Genomic DNA, 21,802 nt, shown 5'->3' on the forward strand with positions numbered 1-21,802 from the left:
ATGCCTGAATGGAGAAATATCCCTGAAGACAGCCAAAGACAAAAGTGGGGATGTAGAAACTCTGCTCTGGAACTCGTCCAAAGGAGATGCCAAATTAGAGTGGCTGTTTAGCACCACAAGGTGGTAGAAGATTCTTCCCACACATCCCCTAGACAAGAACCCCTAGCCAGTCTTCCCACACTGCCAGGGCATAACCTTTTGAACTCCTATCATAGAGGGGCAGGGCTCTGAGTTTATTAGAGCCAAGGGGAACCTGGACTTGAAGAGCAGACCTAGAACCCAAAAGGAGACAAAGACTTACTGGTAAAGAACCTCTATTCAGGAGAGTATGGGAGAAAAAAAAATAAAAGAACCTCTAAGCAAACATATCAAACACAAACCCAAAGCAACCAGACAGAGAAGACTGGAATAAATAACTAATCCTTCAATGAAAATACATAGATGTACATCCACAAGAAACAACAGCAAACAGGAAAACGTTTTTAAGGAAACTCAGTATTCTCCAAGATAGCACAGAAAAGCAATTCAGAAATTTATTAGAGAAAATTAACAAAGAGATTGAAATTTTAAAAGAACACAGAAATCTTAAAACTGAGAGATTCATTTGCTGAACTGAAGAATTCATTAGAAGTTCTCAACAGCAGAATAGGTCAAGCAGAAGAAATAATAAATGAACTCAAAGACAGACTATTGGAAAATACACAGTCAGAGGAGGAAAAAGAAAATAGAATGAAAACAAATGAAGATTGACTATAAGATATAAAAAAACTACCTCAAAAGACCAAATCTGGAATTACAGCTGTTCAAGAAAAAGTTGTCTCGGGGCGGAGCAAGATGGCCAAATAGGAACAGCTCCAGTCTCCAGCTCCCAGCGCCAGTGACACAGAAGACTGGTGATTTCTGCATTTTCAACTGAGGTACCGGTTTCATCTCACTAGGGAGTGCGGGACAATCAGTGCTGGTCAGCTGCTGCAGCCCAACCAGGGAGAACTGAAGCAGGGTGAGGCATCACCTCACCTGGGAAGTGCAAGGGGGAAGGGAATCCCTTTTCATAGCCAGGGGAACTGAGACACACAACACCTGGAAAATTGGGTAACTCCCACCACAATACTGTGCTTTACCAAGGGTCTTAGCAAATGGCACACCTGGAGATTATATCCCACACCTGGCCGGGAGGGTCCCACTAAAACAGAGCCTCCCTCATTGCTAGCACAGCAGTCTGCGATCTAACAGCAAGGCAGCAGTGAGGCTGGGGGAGGGGCACCCACCATTGCTGAGGCTTAAGTAGGTAAACAAAGCTGCTGGGAAGCTCGAACTGGGTTGAGCTCACAGCAGCCCTGCCTGTCTCTGTAGACTCCACCTTTGCAGACAGGGCACAGCTAAACAAACAAACAAAAAAATCAGCAGAAACCTCTGCAGACGCAAACGACCCTGTCTGACAGCTTTGAAGAGAGCAGTGAATCTCCAAACAAGGAGGTTGAGATCTGAGAACGGACAGACTGCCTGTTTAAGTGGGTCCCTGACCCCTGAGTAGCCTAACTGGGAGACATCCCCCACTAGGGGCAGACCGACACCCCACCCCTCACATGGTGGGGTACACCCCTGAGACAAAGCTTCCAAAGCAAGAATCAGACAGGTACACTTGCTGTTCAGCAATATTCTATCTTCTGCAGCCTCTGCTGCTGATACCCAGGCAAACAGGGTCTGAAGTGGACCTCAAAGCAATCTCCAACAGACCTACAGCTGAGGGTCCTGACTGTTAGAAGAAAAAATAACAAACAGGAAGGACACACACACCAAAACCCCATCAGTACTTCACCATCATCAAAGACCAGAGGCAGATAAAACTACAAAGATGGGGAAAAAGCAGGGCAGAAAAGCTGGAAATTCAAAAAATAAGAGTGCATCTCCCCCTCCAAAGGAACACAGCTCATCACCAGCAACGGATCAAAGCTGGATGGAGAATGACTTTGACGAGTTGAGAGAAGAAGGTTTCAGTCCATCAAAGTTCTCAGAGCTAAAGGGGGAATCACATACCCAGCGCAAAGAAACTAAAAATCTTGTAAAAAGAATGGAAGAATGGATAACTAGAATAATCAATGCAGAGAAGGCCATAAATGAACTGACAGAGATAAAAACCATGGCACGAGAAATATGTGACAAATGCACAAGCTTCAGTAACCGACTCGATCAACTGGAAGAAAGAGTATCAGTGATTGAGGATCAAATGAATAAAATGAAGCGAGAAGAGAAGTCTAAAGAAAAAGGAGGAAAAAGAAATCAACAAAGCCTTCAAGAAGTATGGGATTATGTGAAAAGACCAAATCTACGTCTGATTGGGGTGCCTGAAAGTGAGGGGGAAAATGGAACCAAGTTGGAAAACACTCTTCAGGATATCATCCAGGAGAACTTCTCCAACCTAGTAAGGCAGGCCAACATTCAAATTCAGGAAATACAGAGAACGCCACAAAGATACTCCTCGAGAAGAGCAACTCCAAGACACATAATTGTCAGATTCACTAAAGTTGACATGAAGGAAAAACTGTTAAGGGCAGCCAGAGAGAAAAGTCGGGTTACCCATAAAGGGAAGCCCATCAGACTAACAGCAGATCTCTCGGCAGAAACTCTACAAGCCAGAAGAGAGTGGGGGCCAATATTCAACATTCTTAAAGAAAATAATTTTAAACCCAGAATTTCATATCCAGCCAAACTAAGTTTCATAAGTGAAGGAGAAATAAAATCCTTTACAGACAAGCAAATGCTTAGAGATTTTGTCACCACCAGGCCTGCCTTACAAGAGACCCTGAAGGAAGCACTAAACATGGAAAGGAAAAACCATTACCAGTCATTGCAAAAACATGCCAAAATGTAGAGACCATCGATGATAGGAAGAAACTGCATCAACTAACGAGCAAAATAACCAGTTAATATCATAATGACAGGATCAAGTTCACACATAACAATATTAACCTTAAATATAAAAGTACTAAATGCTCCAATTAAAAGACACAGACTGGCAAACTGGATAAAGAGTCAAGACCCATCAGTTTGCTGTATTCAGGAGACCCATCTCACATGCAGAGACACATATATACTCAAAATAAAGGGATAGAGGAGGATCTACCAAGCAAATGGAGAACAAAAAAAAGCAGGGGTTGCAATACTAGTCTCTGATAAAACAGACTTTAAACCATCAAAGATCAAAAGAGACAAAGAAGGCCATTACATAATGGTAAAGGGATCAATTTAACAGGAAGAGCTAACTATCCTAAATATATATGCACTCAATACAGGAGCACACAGATTCATAAAGCAAGTCCTTAGAGACTTACAAAGAGACTTAGACTCCCATACAATAATAATGGGAGACTTCAACACTCCACTGTCAACATTAGACAGATCAATGAGACAGAAAGTTAACAAGGATATCCAGGAATTGAACTCATCTCTGCACCAAGCAGACCTAATAGACATCTACAGAACTTTCCACCCCAAATCAACAGAATATACATTCTTCTCAGCACCACATTGCACTTATTCCAAAATTGACCACATAATTGGAAGTAAAGCACTCCTCAGCAAATGTACAAGAACAGAAATTATAACAAACTGTCTCTCAGACCACAGTGCAATCAAACTAGAACTCAGGACTAAGAAACTCAATCAAAACTGCTCAACTACATGGAAACTGAACAACTTGCTCCTGAATGACTACTGTGTACATAGCGAAATGGAGGCAGAAATAAAGATGTTCTTTGAAACCAATGAGAACAAAGATACCACATACCAGAATCTCTGTGACACATTTAAAGCATTGTGTAGACAGAAATTTATAGCACTAAATGCCCACAAGAGACAGCTGGAAAGATCTAAAATTGACACTCTAACATCACAGTTAAACGAACTAGAGAAGTAAGAGCAAACACATTCAAAAGCTAGCAGAAGGCAGGAAATAACTAGGATCAGAGCAGAACTGAAGGAGATAGAGACACAAAAAACCCTTCAAAAAATCAATGAATCCAGGAGTTGGTTTTTTGAAAAGATCAACAAAATTGATAGACCACTAGCAAGACTAATAAAGAAGAAAAGAAAGAAGAATCAAATAGATGCAATAAAAAATGATAAAGGGGATATCACCACCGACCCCACAGAAATACAAACTACCATCAGAGAATAGTCTAAACACCTCTACGCAAATAAACTGGAAAATCTAGAAGAAATGGATAATTTCCTGGACCCTTACACTCTCCCAAGACTAAACCAGGAAGAAGTTGAATCCCTGAATAGACCAATAGCAGGCTCTCAAATTGAGGCAATAATTAATAGCCTACCAACCAAAAAAACTCCAGGACCAGATGGATTCACAGCTGAATTCTACCAGAGGTACAAAGAGGAGCTGGTACCATTCCTTCTGAAACTATTCCAATCAATAGAAAAAGAGGGAATCCTTCCTAACTCATTTTATGAGGCCAACATCATCCTGATACCAAAGCCTGGCAGAGACACAACAAAAAAAGAGAATTTTAGACCAATATCCCTCATGAATGTTGATGCAAAAATCCTCAATGAAATACTGGCAAACCAAATCCAGCAGTACATCAAAAACTTATCCACCATGATCAAGTGGGCTTCATTCCTGGGATGCAAGACTGGTTCAACATATGCAAATCAATAAACGTAATCCAGCATATAAACAGAACCAAAGACAAAAGCCACATGATTATCTCAATAGATGCAGAAAGCCCTTTGACAAAATTCAACAGCCCTTCATGCTAAAAACTCTCAATAAATTTGGTATCGATGAAACGTATCTCAAAATAATAAGAGCTATTTGTGACAAACCCACAGCCAATATCATACTGAATGGGCACAAACTAGAAGCATTGCCTTTGAAAACTGGCACAAGACAGGGATGCCCTCTCTCAACACTCCTATTCAACATAGTGTTGGAAGTTCTGACTAGGGCAATCAGGCAAGAGAAAGAAATCAAGGGTATTCAGTTAGGAAAAGAAGAAGTCAAATTGTCCCTGTTTGCAGATGACATGATTGTATGTTTAGAAAACCCCATCATCTCAGCCCAAAATCTCCTTAAGCTGATAAGCAACTTCAGCAAAGTCTCAGGGTACAAAATTAATGTGCAAAAATCACAAGCATTCTTATACACCAGTAACAGACAAACAGAGAGCCAAATCATGAATGAACTCCATTCACAGTTGCTTCAAAGAGAATAAAATACCTAGGAATCCAACTTACAAGGGATGTAAAGGACCTCTTCAAGGAGAACTACAAACCACTGCTCAGTGAAATAAAAGACGACATAAACAAATGGAAGAACATACCATGCTCATGGATAGGAAGAATCAATATCGTGAAAATGGCCATACTGCCCAAGGTAATTTATAGATTCAATGCCATCCCCATCAAGCTACCAATGAGTTTCTTCACAGAATTGGAAAAAACTGCTTTAAAGTTCATGTGGAACCAAAAAAGAGCCTGCTTTGCCAAGACAATCCTAAGTCAAAAGAACAAAGCTGGAGGCATCACGCTACCTGACTTCAAACTATACTACAAGGCTACAGTAACCAAAACAGCAAGGTACTGGTACCGAAACAGAGATATAGACCAATGGAGCAGAACAGAGTCCTCATAAATAATACCACACATCTACAGCCATCTGATCTTTGACAAACCTGTGAAAAACAAGAAATGGGGAAAGGATTCCCTATTTAATAAATGGTGCTGGGAATATTGGCTAGCCATAAACAGAAAGCTGAAACTGGATCCTTTCCTTACTCCTTATATGAAAATTAATTCAAGATGGATTAGAGACTTAAATGTTAGACCTAATACCATAAAAACCCTAGAAGAAAACCTAGGTAATACCATTCAGGACATAGGCATGGGCAAGGATTTCATGTCTAAAACACCAAAGCAATGGCAACAAAAGCCAAAATTGCCAAATAGGATCTAATTAAACTAAAGAGCTTCTGCACAGCAAAAGAAACTACCATCAGAGTGAACAGGCAACTTACAGAATGGGAGAAAATTTTTGCAATCTACTCATCTGACAAAGGGCTAATATCCAGAACCTATAAAGAACACAAACAAATTTACAAGAAAAAAACAAACAACCCCATCAAAAAGTGAGCAAAGGATATGACAGACATTTCTCAAAAGAAGACATGCATACAGCCAACACATACATGAAAAAATGCTCATCATCACTGGCCATCAGAGAAATGCAAATCAAAACCACAATGAGATACCATCTTACACCAGTTAGAATGGCAATCATTAAAAAGTCAGGAAACAACAGGTGCTGGAGAGGATGTGGAGAAATAGGAACACTTTTACACTGCTGGTGGGATTGTAAACTAGTTCAACCATTATGAAAAAACAGTATGGAGATTCCTCAAGGATCTAGAACTAGAAGTACCATATGACCCAGCCACCCCATTACTGGGTATATACCCAAAGGATTATAAATCATGCTGTTATAAAGACACATGCACACATATGTTCATTGCGGCACTATTCACAATAGCAAGGACTTGGAATCAACCCAAATATCCATCAGTGACAGACTGGATTAAGAAAATGTGGCACATATACACCATGGAATACTATGCAGCCATAAAAAAGGATGAGTTTGTGTCCTTTGTAGGGACATGGATGCAGCTGGAAACCATCATTCTCAGCAAACTATCGCAAGAACAGAAAACTCACCACTGCATGTTCTCACTCATAGGTGGGAACTGAACAATGAGATCACTTGTACTCGGGAAGGGGAACATCATACACCGGGGCCTATTATGGGGAGAGGGAAGCGGGGGGATTGCATTGGGAGTTATACCTGATGAGTTGATGGGTGCTGACGAGTTGATGGGTGCAGCACACCAACATGGCAGAAGTATACATATGTAACAAACCTGCACGTTATGCACATGTACCCTAGAACTTAAAGTATAATAATAAAAAAAAAAAGAAATATAAAAAAAAAAAGTTGTGCAAGAGAAGGGAGTAGAAAGCTCATCAAGAGATATAACAAAAGCTTTTCAAACATGAGAAAGATTAAATATCTAGATATAGGAAGATCAGAGAACACCAAACGGATTTGACCAAAATAAGATTACCCCAAGGTGTATAAAAAGATAAATGCTGCATGATTTAATTTTATAAGGTAGTCAAATTCATAGAGAAAATGGAATGGTGGTTGCCAGGTTCTTGGGAAGAGGGGCTTGGCCACTTTTTGTTAATGCGTATATAGGATTTCAGTTTTGCAAGATAAAAAGAGTTCTGGAGATTGCTTACAAATTAATTTGAATATGCATAACAGTATTAAACTAAATTCTTAAAATGATTATGATGGTGAACTTTATTTTATGTATAACTTATCACAATTTTAAAAATTAAAAATTAATAATAAATGTTTTCTTGATAACTTGGGAGTCATAGACCACCGTGAACACACCAGATCTTGTTTGAAAACTTAGAAATGTTTACTCCTAGTGTCAGGAAATAAATTATTGAGTCACATCTTTAGCAAGATTTTGATTTGTCAATCTTTTTAAATTTTAGCCAATTTAATGAAGAACAAATAGTATTTGCAGAAATCTTAATTTAAATTTTCCTGACTACTAATGTGTGAAGCGTCTTTCTCTCTATTTATTAATCATTTTAGTTTTTTGTTCTGTGAAATATGTGTCTTTTTAAATGGGTTGGTGTAAATGTACTAATTTGTATTGTACTAATACAAACCCACTGTTACAAATATCTGAGACTGGGTAATTTATGAAGAAAAGAGGTTTCCTTGGCTCAAGGTTCTGCAGGCAGTATAGGCAGCATAGCAGCTTCTCCTTCTCGGGAGGCCTCAGAGAACTTTTACTTATGGTGGAAGGCAAAACAGGAGAAGAAGCAGGACCAAGAGAGCAGGGGAAAAGGTGCTGCAAACTTTCAAACAACCAGATCGTGTGAGAACTCACTATACAGTGCCAAGGAGGGATGGTGTTCATCCATTCATGAGCTCTGCCCCCATGATCCAGTTACATCCCACCAGGCCTGATCTTCAACATTGGTAGTAACAATTTGACATGAGATTTGGGTGGGGAACAGAGACCCAAACCATATCAGTTTGTATCTTTTTTATTGCCATAGGAATTATTTATGTCCAAATGTCAATATATTGTTAGGTGCATCTATAACAAGTATTTTTTTCTTAGCTTATTTTTATTTACCTTTTAGAGTTTCCTAATTGGAGAGTGTAGCCATCCCTTGGTATTCTGGGAGACTGACTCCAGGACACCACCTCCCTGCCTCCCAGACAGATACCAAAACTCAAGGATACTAAAGTCTTTTTATATAAAATGGTGAAGTATTTGCATAGAGCCTATGCACATCCTCCTGTATATTTTAAATCATCTCTAGATTACTTATAATACCAACACAATGTATATGCTATGTAAATAGTTGTATGGTATCTTTTATTTGTATTATTTTTTATTGCCTTTTAAAAATATTTTCGACCCACAGTTGGTTGAATTCGAGGATGCAAACCTGCAAATACAGAATGATTTGTTTTTTTTTTTTTTTTTTTTTTTTTTTTTCCAAATATGGAATGTTGACTGTAGTCTAGTTTATCAATCTTTTATGGTTGGAACCTACTGTAATGTTGAAGCAATCTTTCTCTATTTCAAGCTTATATAGATATATTCTCATTCATTTAGTCTAGAGCTTTTAAGGTTTTGACTTTCTTATTTAAACCTCTAATGATTCCAATGAACAGTGTGAGGTGAGAATCAGATGTCTTTGCTGTTGGCTATGGATAATCAATATTATACCACTTTCAGCACTTACTATTAATTCATTCATTTCTTCTTGTCTACAATTCTACTTCTTTCTTATAGGAAGTCTCTATATAGGTATTGATCTGCTACTGTGCTTGCAGATTCACATGACAGAAATAAAGATTAGTGAACTTGAAGACATAGAAATTATAAAAAATGAAATGTATAGAGAAAAAAAAAAAGCCAACGGTGAGCCATGGGACATCTCCAAGACACCAAATATCATGTAAATAAAGTTCTCAAAAGTGGGGAGGTGGAAACCAAAAAATTTTTGGAGAAAAATTAGTAAAATACTTTCTGGATTTGATGAAAAGTACAAACCTACAGCTCTAAGAATCTCAATGAATGCCAAGCACAAGAAACATAAAGAGAACTATACCAAAGCGTATCATAATCAAATTACCCAACACCACTAAATGAACAATTCTTTTTTGTTTTTGTTTTTGTTTTTGTTGTTTTTTGTTTTTTGAGATAGTCTCACTTTGTCACTCAGGCTAGAGCGCAGTGGCACAATCTCGGCTTATTGCAATCTCTGCCTCCTGGGTTCAAGCAATTCTCCTGTCTCAGCCTCCTGAGTAGCTGGGACTACAGGCACCCACCACCATGCTCAGCTAATTTTTTCATTTTTGGTAGAGACAGGGTTTCACCATATTGGTCAGACTGGTCTTGAACCCCTGACCTCTGGTGATCCACCTGCCTCAGACTCCCAAAATGCTGGGATTACAGGCATGAGCCACTGCACCCAGCCATCTAACAATTCTTAAAAACAACCAGAGAGAATAAAAAATCTTATGTACTGAGGAGTACAGATAAGGACAGCAGATTTATTGATAGTTTAGCATAGTGGCAGGATACAGAGCGGTATACACAAATCCATGTACTCATGGCATATTGCCAACTTATTCTGCCATACCTCTCCAGGAATGATTCTTAGATTTAGTCTTTTCCAATTTCTACCTTCCCATTTCATTCCATACTCAAAAACAAAATTCTAGGCACAGCTTCTAACTTGGCGCTGAAATTACATACTAGAAGTTTAAAAATATATTCATATAAATGTTTCTCCTTATCCTATCTGAACATAATGCTTTTCTCTTTCTTGTCATAAGTTATATATTATTGAGCACAAAATAATCTTAAGATATTCTTCTAGGGCTCAAAATTTTTGACTGTCCTCTTGCTGGGTATAATTTATCTTATTTTCCACAACCTAAAAAATTTCTTCTCCATTTTCTTGCCAATGTTCTAGTATTATAACTTTTAAATGATTTTCTTTTCTAAGCAGCAAAATTCATTTTTCAAACCAAATTTCACATGAAAAATCTTACTTCAAATTTATAAAAGGAAAGTAGGAAAATAGAAAATGGAGCTGCTTTGGCTGACACGGGTTCCAGGGGACTGTGCCTGTTTAGTCTTCTGCACCTTCCGTCCATGGCCCCTGAGACAGTTCCACAGACCCTCTAGGAACCTTCCAAACTCAGCGTGAAAACTGGAGTAATGAGCTCAAATCTGTATTTCCATGCTGCACCAGCCTAGACAAAAAGAATAAGGTCACAAATATTTTTCTCAAAGAGTACATTTCTTTGACTTCACTGTCACCAGCCATATGAAAACTCCATTCTACACTCAAATTCTAGCCAAATGGTTCTGAAGGTTGTGAGGTATCAGTGCACATATGCTTTCCAACTCCTCTTGGTCACCATTAAGCTCATATAATTTTTCCTGCATTCTTTTCCAACTTACTGTGATACCCCCGTTGATGCTTTTGTTTGTTTGTTTGTTTGTTTTTGTATTTGAAGAGGTCCTTAATGCTGGTAATATATAGATAGTGTGGACATCTACACCAAAGACATCATCTTCTATTACCACCTTAACCCCTGACACCATACAAAAGCTCCTAGAACCAGTAACCCACGCATTCATCCTCCACGATCATTGGTGATTTCAGACGAACACCTCTTTCAAGTATTGATACTTTTTAAATTTGCAAGACCTCTGTCATTGGTTGGAACAGAAAGATTACTTGAGTGGCAGAGTCTACCAAGAATCTACTAAGAAGATTCAGGGAATTTTGGTCTAAGACTGACCCATTATCCTTGAATAATACCTTGAACAAGCCTCTTGACTCTCCTATTCTGCAGGACCATGTAATTGTTCCTAAAACTGGAATGCATATAGGGGTGGCAGAAATGTGCAAGGAGGTACTTGGAGCCATGGAATAAGCATGTTCATTATCTTGATACATCAGTTTCCCATAATACATGTCAATTATTTCATAGTAAATATTTTAAAATATTAAATGTCTTAGTTTGTGCTGCTAAAACAAATTATGGCAGACTGGGTGGCTTAAATAACAAGCATTTATTTCTCACAGTCCTAAAGGCTGAAATTCTGAAGTCAGGGTGCCAGCATAGTTAGGCTCTGGTGAGAGATCTCTTCTAGGTTACAGACTTCTGACTTGTTGTATTCTCACATAGTGGAAAGAGGGCAATCTAGCCCACTGATCTGTTGTTAGAGGGAAACTAATCCCATTCATAAGAGCTCCACTCTCATAGCCTAACTACCTCCCCAAGGCCCCACTTCAAAATACTGTTAAATTAAGGATTAGATTTCAATATATGAATTTTAGGGGAACACACATATTCAGCTCATAACATTAACTAACATTTTTTAAAATGTGTAAAATTTGGGATATTTTAAAAGGCAAAACATAAGACTTCAAGGAAATTTTGTAGTGCAGCTATGCTCTCCAAACATTCTTAGCTAATGACCTCACTTCCTCACCCAGTTCAGCCTTTTGGGATATTATGCTGAGTTTTTCATAGGAGAATCTTTGGTTCTTTATGCAGAGACTCCATGAATTTTAGACATACCTAAATTCTAATGTGAGCCCAGCTTAGGCTCAAGCTGAGACTCCCCCATTTACATATTTCATTTCACATCTAAGTTGATTTTTTTCATAATGAAAGCCAACACACATCATTTCATTACATATTTGTTTAACTGTGTAACTGCTTTCCTAATTAAGCTCTAATGGATGGGATAATCCCATAAAACAACTTTATTCTTTTTTTCCACTGTCCTCCAAGCTCTTTTTATGGGCAGCCTTGTTCCCTTCTGCTCCATGAAATCTTGAACTTGTCCTAAAGCTTCTTGGTCCCTTTTAGTTACAAGAATAATATTATTTCAAAAATTATTATTCCTATTTTATGGATGAGGAAACTAAAACACTAAAAGGTTAGGTAATTTACTTGAGGTCAAGTGAGTGACAAGAGAGTAGAGCCAGAAATTTTGTGTCGAGTCAGTGCTTCTCAATGAATGAATAAGTAAACAGACTAAAGGAAGGGAGACCTTGAAGGCTTAGAAGACTGTTTTAGTAATCAAAGTGAGAAACAATAAGGGCCAGAACTAAGGCTATGTCGCTGTGGATGGCAAGGAGGAGACAGATTAAACTCATTAAAGAGGTAAGAGCAATAGAATCTAGTGACAGACTGAATGTGAGAGCTCACATTTGGCAGCAGGCCTGACTTTCTCTAGCATTAGTACTTCAGCCTTTGAATGTGAGTTTTTCTGGGATTACTACTTTATCTGTTATCTCATGTTATCCTATGGATAATTATTTAGCTCTGATCCTTTCTACAATAGTAATCAACCCTGCTTAAGCCAATTATCTCAATTCTTGCTGAGCAACTTTGGCCTTCTTGAAAACACCATATTTCAGTTATTACCTAGAGCACCAGTAAACTACCCTAATAAAATGAGAAAATTTGCCACATAATGAAGTTTTGTTTTCATCTTTGAAGTTAGGGCAAAAACAAGCTACACTAAGTATATTCATAAACTATCATAAAAACTAGCATAAAACTTTGAGAATATGAGTCTTGTCATATTTGGTAAGGTCATCTAACAATATAAATGTAAAAACCCACAAATATGTTCATGCGTGATATGGTTTGGCTGCATTCCCACTCAAATCTCATCTTGTAATTCCCATAATCCCCATGTGTTGGGGGAGGAATCCCACAATTATCTCAATCAGAGATAATTGAATCGTGGGGGCGGTTTTCCCCATCCTATTCTCGTGATAGTGAGTTAGCTCTCATGAGAGCTGATGGTTTTATAAGGGGCTTCCTCCTTCACTGGGCACTCATTCTTCTTCCTGCTGCCATGTGAAGAAGGACGTTTTTGCTTCCCCTTCTCTCATGATTATAAGTTACCTGAGATCAGTTCCTGCTTCAACCCACAGGAAGCATGCAAGTGCCTGAAGGGAGAAATACTCCTGAGGACAGCCAGACACAAACGAAGAAGGCAGCACTACCATCCCTAGCCCTGGATACTCTGCTGTGCAACTTGGCCAAAGGAGATGCCAAATCAGAGTAACTGTTCATTAGTACCATGCTGTAAGAAGTACCATCCACAGGTTCCCTCCTTATGAATCCTCACTAGCCAGTCCCTAGGATATCACTTTTGGGACCTCCTCAGGTTCTCCTAATCCTTTTCTAGAGCTAGGGCAAACCTGAGCTTCAGACACATTCTAGTGCCAAATAGGAGAAAGTGACCTAGTGGAAAAGGAAACAAGAAATTGAACAGGTAAATTTCAAAGACTCTCTATGCAAACATTCCCAATAAACACAAAAACAAGCTGAGAGACAGGGCTAGCTGGATTTCCTCGGCCAACTAATAATTCCTAAGCCTGGCTGGGGAAGGTGAACGCACCTATATTTAAACACAGGGCTTGTAACTCAGCTCACACCCAACCAATCAGGTAGTAAAGTAGACTCACTAAAATACGAATTAGGCTAAAGCAGGAGGTAAAGAAATAGTCAAATCGTATATTGCCTGAGAGCACAGAGGGAAGGACAATGATCGGGATATAAAGCCAGGCATTCGAGCAGGGAGCGGCAACCCCCTTTGGGTCCTTTCTCATTGTATGGGAGCTCTGTTTTCACTCTTAAATCTTGCTACTGCACACTCTTCTGGTCCATGTTTGTTATGACTCAAACTGCGCTTTCGCTCGCCATCCACCACTGCTGTTTGCTGCCCTCTCAGACCCTTCGTTGACTTCCACACCTCCTGATCCGGCAGGGTGTCTACTGTGCTCCTGATCCAGCGAGGCGCCCATTGCCACTCCTGATTGGGCTAAAGGCTCGCCATTGTTCCTGCATGGCTAAGTGCCCAGGTTCGTCCTAATTGAGCTGAACACTGGTCACTGGGTTCCATGGTTCTCTACCATGACCCATGGCTTCTAATAGAGCTATAACACTCACCATATGGCCCAAGGTTCCATTCCTTGGAATCCGTGAGGCCAAGAACCCCAGGTCAGAGGACAAAAGGCTTGCTGCCATATTGAGAGTGGCCTGCCTCCATCTTGGGTGCTGCCTGCTACATCTTGGGAGCTCTGAGAACAGAGACCCACCTGTAACAAAGCCAGACAGAGAAGACTGGAATAATTGATCCTTCCATGTGAAGACATAGATGTACATCCAAAAGAAATAATAACAAAGGAGGAGCCATGACCAACCCAAACAGACAAAGCAAGGAACCATTGTCTAACCCTAACAAGACAGAAATATGTCAACTTTTTTTTGAACGGTAAGGCTGAATTTACTTATTTATTTATTTTTCTTAAAATAAAAGACAGTGTGTGTGTGTGTGTGTCTGTCTATATATATATATAAATTTATGTATAAAATTTACCATTTTTAAGTGTAAAGCTCCTTGGTAATAAATATATTTATATTATTTTTCCCCCCTCTCCTATTTCCCTCATTCTCCAGTAACCATCATTCTATATCTTGGTCTCCAGTAACCATCATTCTATATCTTCATAATATCCACTTTTTTTAGCTCCCAAATAAGAGTAAGAACATACCATATTTGTCTGTGCTTGGCTTATTTCTCTTAACATGACCTCAAGTTCCATCCATGTTGCTGCAAATGGCAGGCTTTCATATGTCTTATGATTGAATAATATTTCATTGTGTATATGTACCACATTTTCTTTATCCATTCCTCCATTTATGGGCACTTAAACTGATTCTATATTTTGCCTATTGTGAATAGTGCTGCAATAACAATGGGAATGCAGATATCTTCTTGATACATTGATTTTTTAAATATATATACTCAGTAGTGAAATCAAATGGTAGTTCTATTTTCAATTTTGGAGAACCTCTGTATAATCTTCTGTACCGGCTGTACTAATTCCCACCAACTGTGTATGAGAATTCTCTTTTCTCCACATCCTTGCCAGCATCTGTTATTATCTATCTTTTTGATACAAGCCATTTTAACTGGGATGAGATGATATCTCATTGTGGTTTTAATTTGCATTTATCTGATATATAGTGATGTTTACCATTACTTTAATATAGCTGTTACTCATTTGTATATCTGCTTTTGAGAAGTGTCTATTCAGATCTTTTGTCCATTTTTAAATTGAGTTTTTAATTGTTTTCCTATTGAGTTGTTTGAGCTTTTTACATACTCTAGTTACTAATCCCTAGTCAGATAAATAGCTTGCAATTGTTTTTTCCCACTCTGGGTTGTTTCTTCACTCTGTTGATTATTTCCTTTGCTATTCAGAAGTTTTATAGTTTGATGTAATCCCAATTGTCTATTTTTGCTTTGGTTGCCTGTGCATTAGAGGTTACACAATAAATCTTTGTCCAGATCATTGTCCTGAAGTATTTCCTCAGAGTTTTCATCTAGTAATTCTTGGTTTTAGGTCTTAGATTCAAGTCTTTAATTCATTTTGATTTAATTTTTGTGTATGGTAAGAGATAGGGGTCTAGTTTCATTCTTCTGCATATAGTTATGCAATTTTCTCAGCACCACCTATTGAAAAGGCTGGCCTTTCCCCATTTTAAGTTCTTGATGCGTTTGCTGAAGATGAACTGGCTGCAAATGCATGGATATATTTCCAGATTATTATTCTGTTTTATTTCTCTCTGTGTCCCTTTTTATGCCAGTACCATACTGTTTTGGTTACTATAGCTTTGTAATAGATTTGAAGTCAGGTAGTGTGATGTCTCCGGCTTTGTTCTTTTTGTTCAGGATTGCTTTGGCTATTTAGGATCTTTTGCAGTTCCACATAAATTTCAGATTTTTAAAAAATTTCTGTGAAGAATGTCATTGGAATTTTGATGGGATTGCAGTGAATCTGGAAATTGCTTGGGGTAGTATTGTCATTTTCACAATATTAAGTTTTCCAATCCATGAGTGGAGAATATTTTTCTAGTTTTTTGGTGCTTTCTTCTATTTCTTTCAGCAGAGTTTTATAGTTTTCCTTGTGTAAGTGTTTCACATCTTTGGTTACATTGATTCCCAGGTATTGCATATTCTTTGTAGCTTTAAATGAGATTGCCTTCTTGATTTCATTTTTGGCTAGATCAGTCTTGGTGTATAGAAACACTACTAATTTTTGTACATTGATTTTGTATCCTGCAACTTTACTAAATTCCTGTATGAGTTATAACAGTTTTTTTTTCGGTAGGATCTTTAGTTTTTCGACATATAAGATCATGTCATCTGTGAACAAAGCTAATTTGACCTCCATCTTTCCAGTTTGGGTTTTCCTTCATTTCTTTTTCTTATCTAATTGCTCTGTCCAGGACTTCCAGGATTATATTGAATAACAGCAAAATAGTATTGAAAGTGGGCATTCTTGTCTTGGTCTAGCCTTTAGAGGAAAAGTCTTCAATTCTTCCTGTTAAGTGTGATGTTAGCTATGGGTTTGTCATAGATTGCTTTTGTTATTTTCAGGTATGCTTCTTCTATGCCCAGTTTGTTGAGGGTTTTTATCATAAAGGAATGTTGAATTTTATCAGATGCCTTTACCTTTATGATATCTATTGAAATAATTATATGATTCTTGTTCTTGACTCTGTTAACGTGGTGTATAACATGCATTGATTTGCATATGTTGAACCATCCTGTATATCTGGAATGAATTCTACTTGACAATGGTGAATTATGTTTTTAATGTATTGTTGCATTTGGCTTGCTAGTATTTTACTGAGGACTTTTACATCTATGTTCATCAGTGATATTGGCCTCTAGCTTCTTTTTTTTTTATAAAAAATATGTCCTTGTCTGGTTTTGGTATCACAGTAACACTGGCCTTGTATAATGAGTTTGTAAGTATTCCCTCCCTCCTCTTTAATCGTTTTGAAGTATTTGAATAGAATTGGTATTAGTTCTTTAAATGTTTGGTAGAACTTAGCAGTGAAATTATCAGGTCCTTTGCTTTTCTTTGATGGGAGACCTTTTATTATGGTTTTGATTTCATAACTTATTATTGGTTTATTGAGGTTTTCTATTTATTGATGGTTCAATATTGGTAGGTTGCATGTGTCCAGGAATTTATTTATTTCTTCTATATTTTCCAATTTGTTGGCATGTAAGAGTTCCTAATTGTTTCTAATGATTCTTAGTATTTCTGAGGTCTCAGTTGTCATGTCTCCTTTTTTGTTCCTACTTTTATTTATTTGGGTCTTCTCTGTTTTTTTCTTATTCTGGCTAAGGATGATTTGGAGCTCCTTTATATGCTATTTGCTTCTTTTCTCTTGCTACCTTTACAATTTTATATTTGTGCTTGATCTTTGACAGTTTGATTATTAAATACCTTCATCAGTCTTATTTGACTAATGTAATGCTCTGAGGCCTTCCTGTACCTGAATATTTATATCTTTCTCATGTTTTGGAAAGTATTCTCTTATTATTTCTTTGAATAAGCTTTCTACCCTTGCTCCTGCTCTGCTCTCTCTTGAACATCAATAATTTTTAGATTTTGTCTTTGAGGTAATTTTCTGTATCTTCTAAGTGGCCTTCTCTCATTTTCATTCTTTTTTCTTTTCTCTCCTCCGTGTATTTTTTAATAGTCAGTCTTTGAGCTCATTGATTCTCTTCTCTGCTTGACCTATTCTGCAGTTGAGACCCTCTAAAGAGTTTCTTAGTTCAGCAAATGTAGTTCTCAGTTACAAGATTTCTGTTTATGATTATTTCAATTTCCTTGTTAAATTTCTCTGATAAATATCTGAATTGCTTTTCTGTGTTATCTTAGAGATAACAAAGTTTCCTTAAAACAACTGTTTTGAATTCTTGGTCAGAGAGTTCACAAATCGCCGTCTCAGGAGGGTCAGTTGCTGGAACTTTGCTTTGTCTAGCAGGTTATGGTTCCATGTTTGCTGTTGTTTCTTGTGGGCATACATCTATGTATTTGTATTGAATAATTAGTTATTTATTCCAGCTTTTTCTGTCTGGTTTGGTTTGGTTTTTATTGAATACGATTGCTTAATGAATCTTCACTGCTAGCTTGCTGCCTTGTTTTCGGCTCTAGGTGGCGCGGTAAGCCTATGTTTACTTTGACTTTAGGAAATGGCCAGAGCACTGCCTGTCCCATAAGGAGGAGGTCTAAAGGGATTATCCTAGCACTGTGGGAAGGCCGGCCGCGGGTGTGTGCCCAGGGGACCTTAGGAACATACTTGCTACATGATTTCTACTGATTTGGCATCCTTTGGTCAAGTTACAAGGAGTTTTTACGGCTGAGGATGGTAGTCCTGGCTTCCCTATTTGTCTCTGCCAGCCGTCACGGACATTTCTCCCTCCAGGTAGTCACAATGCTACCTGTGGTTTAAGGCAAAGGCAGGTCTCTTGGTAGAAAACCAAAGAAGATGATAAAACTGATTGACAATCTCAATTTCACATTTTTCAGTGCAGAAACCACGAGTTGAGGGCAGATTTTTCATGCTGCCGATGCGTGGCGGAATGCAGGGAAGAAGCATCATGGATGTAGAATCTGGTTCTCCTACCATTTGCTCAGAATTTTTCCACTTCTCCCTAGCTACAGGGACTGTCTCATCCTCATACAGGATCTCTGGGTTGCTGCTGGTGAAGATCTTGCTGCTGTGTATTTCTTTTTGGTTTCTGGTGTAGGGAAGAGAAGCAAGCTTGCTTCTATGCTGCCATTTGGGATTAGAAAACCAATATGTGAACTTTATAACTAAGAATTCAAAATAGCAATTTTAAGGAAACTCAGTGACCTACAAGATAACATAGAAAAACAATTCAGATACTTATCCGAGAAATTTAACAAGAAAATGGAAATAATAATTTAAAAATGAAACAGAAATCTTGGAACAGAGAACCACACTTGCTGAATTGAAACACTCTTTAGAGGATCTCAATAACAGAATGGGTTAGAGAAAAGAATCAGTGAGCTCAAAGACTGGCTATTAAGAAAATACAGTTCAAAGACAGAAAAGAAAAAACAAACAATGAAAAGAAAAGAAGGCCACCTATAAGATATAGAAAATAACCTCAAAAGACCAAATCTTAAAATTATTGGTGTTAAAGGGGGTGCTGAGCAAGAGCAAGGGAAGAAAAGCTTATCCTAAGAAATAATAACAGAGCACTTTCCAAAACTCATGAAAGACAGAAATATCTAGATATAAAAGGGTCAGGGAACACCAAATAGATTCAACCCAAATAACACTAACCAAGGCATATAATAATCGAACTTTCAAATATCAAAGACAAAGAGAAGATCCGGAAAGCAGCAAAAGAGTAAAATAACAAAGCAACTCCAGTTCACCTGGCAATAGACTCACAATGGAAACCATGTAGGCCAGAAAGAAATAGGACAGCATCAGCAAAGAGAAATTGTCTTTCACAGACAAAAGCTAAGAGAATTCACCCCTACTAGACCCATCTTGCAAGAAATGCTAAAGGGAATTCTTCAACCTGAAATTTTAAAATGCTAACATATAAGTATACTAATTAAAAGAAAACATTTCAAGGTATAAAATCCAATGGTAAAATTAAGTATGAATACAACCCCAGAATATGCCAATAATTTAATTGTAGTATGCAACCCAATCATAACTCTAGTATGAAGCTTATAAAGACAAATCTATCAAAAACAATAATAGTGACAACCTGTTCAAAATAGATATTTTTTAAATATGTAAACTGATAAAATAAAAATTCAAAGTGTTTGTGAGGGTATGGAGTTAAAGCGTAGAGTGGTTTTTTTTCATTATTATTATACTTTAAGTTCTGAGATACATGTGCAGAATGTGCAGGTTTGTTACATAGGCATGGTGGTTTGCTGCACCCATCAACCCGTCATCTATATTAGGTATTTCTCCTAATGCTATCCCTCCCTTAGCCCCCCAGCCTCTGACAGGCCCCAGTGTGTGATGTTCCTCTCCCTGTGTCCATGTGTTCTCATTGTTCAACTTCCACTTATGAGTGAGAACACGTGGTGTATGGTTTTCTGTTCTTGTGTTAGTTTGCTGAGAATGATGGTTTCCAGCTTCACCCATGTCCCTGCAAAGGATGTGAACTTATCTTTTTTAGGGCTGCATAGTATTCCATTGTGTATATGTGCCACATTTTCTTTATGCAGTCTATCATTGATGGGCATTTGGGTTGGTTCAAAGTCTTTGCTATTGCTATAGTGCTGCAAGAAATATACTTGCACATGTGTCATTACAGTAGAATGATTTATAATTCTTTAGGTATATATCCAGTAATGAGATTGCTGGGTCAAATGGTATTTCTGGTTCTAGATCCTTGAGGAATCACCACATTGTCTTCCATAATGGTTGAACTAATTTACTCTTCCACCAACAGTGTAAAAGCATCCCTGTTTCTCCACATCCTCTCCAGCATCTGTTGTTTCCTGACTTTTTAATGATTGCCATTCTAACTGGTATGAGGTGTTATCTTCTTGTGGTTTTGATTTGCATTTCTCTAATGACCAGTGATAATGAGCTTTTTTCTTATATATATTTTTTGGCTGCCTGAATATCTTCTTTTAAGAAGTGCCTGTTCATGTCTTTCACCCATTTTTTTGATGGGGTTGTTTGTTTTTCTTGTAAATTTGTTTAAGTTCATTGTAGATTCTGGATATTAGCCCTTTGTCAGATGAATAGATTGCAAAATTTTTCTTTCGTTCTGTAGGTTGCCTGTTCACTCTGATGATAGAGTCTTTTGCTGTGCAGAAGCTCCTTAATTTAAGTAGATCCCATTTGTCAATTTTGGCTTTTGTTGCCATTGCTTTTGGTGTTTTAGTCATGAAGACTTTGCCCATGCCTATGTCCTGAATGGTACTGCCTAGGTTTTCTTATTGGGTACTTATAGTTTTAGACCTTATGTTTAAGTATTTAATCCATCTTCAGTTAATTTTTGTTTAAGGTATAAGGAAGGGGTCCAGCTTCAGTTTTCTGCATATAGCTAACCACTTTTCCTAACACCACTTATTAAATAAGGAATCCTTTCACTATTGCTTATTTTTATCATTTGTCAAAGATCAGATGGCTGTAAATGAGTGGTGTTATTTCTGAGGCCTGTGTTCTGTTCTATTGGTCTATATATCTGCTTTGTTACCAGTACCATGCTGTTTTGATTACTGTGGTCTTGTAGTATAGTTTGAAGTCAGGTAGCATGATGCCTCCTGCATTTTTCTGTTTGTTTAGGATTGTCTTGGCTATATGGGCTCTTTTTTGTTTCCACATGAAATTTAAAGTAGTTTTTTCTAATTCTGTGAAGAAAGTTAATGGTAGCTTGATAGGGATAGCATTGAATGTATAAATTACTTTGGGAAGTATGGTCTTTTTGACAATATTGATTCTTCCTATCCATGAGCATAGAATGTTTTCCCATTTGTTTGTGTCCTCTCTTATTTCCTTGAGCAGTGGTTTCTAGTTCTCCTTGAAGGGTCCTTCACATCCCTTTTAAGTTGTATTCCTAGGTATTTTATTCTCTTTGTAGCAATTGTGAATGGGATTCCACTCATGATTTGGCTCTCTGTTTGTCTATTATTGGTGTATAGGAATGCTTGTGATTTTTGCACATTGATTTTGTATCCTGAGACTTTGCTGAAGTTGCTGATAAAGCTTAAGGGGATTTTGGGCTGATATGATGGGTTTTCCTAAATATACAATCATGTCTTC

The 21,802-nt window shown here is 37.8% G+C and overlaps 1 protein-coding gene across 4 annotated transcripts in view; it reads right to left on the reverse strand.

Annotated features, from left to right (window-relative positions):
* The window catches only part of MTHFD2L (methylenetetrahydrofolate dehydrogenase (NADP+ dependent) 2 like), a 186,423-nt gene that overhangs the window by 157,045 nt on the left and 7,576 nt on the right, over positions 1 to 21,802 (reverse strand). Inside the window, exons 3-4 of one of the 4 annotated variants that reach the window (XR_012434868.1) lie at positions 14,111 to 14,259; positions 9,648 to 10,375 (exon numbers count right to left, since the gene is read on the reverse strand). The exons of 2 other annotated variants lie outside the window; for them this stretch is intronic. The gene's annotated coding sequence lies outside the window, so the exon portion shown is untranslated. Of the gene's footprint in view, positions 1 to 9,647; positions 10,376 to 14,110; positions 14,260 to 21,802 lie in introns of those variants that run through there. One more of the 4 variants, XR_012434869.1, reaches the window with a different exon arrangement.

The sequence above is a fragment of the Macaca fascicularis genome, chromosome 5 (assembly GCF_037993035.2).
Source record: "Macaca fascicularis isolate 582-1 chromosome 5, T2T-MFA8v1.1".
Classification (NCBI taxonomy): domain Eukaryota; kingdom Metazoa; phylum Chordata; class Mammalia; order Primates; family Cercopithecidae; genus Macaca; species Macaca fascicularis.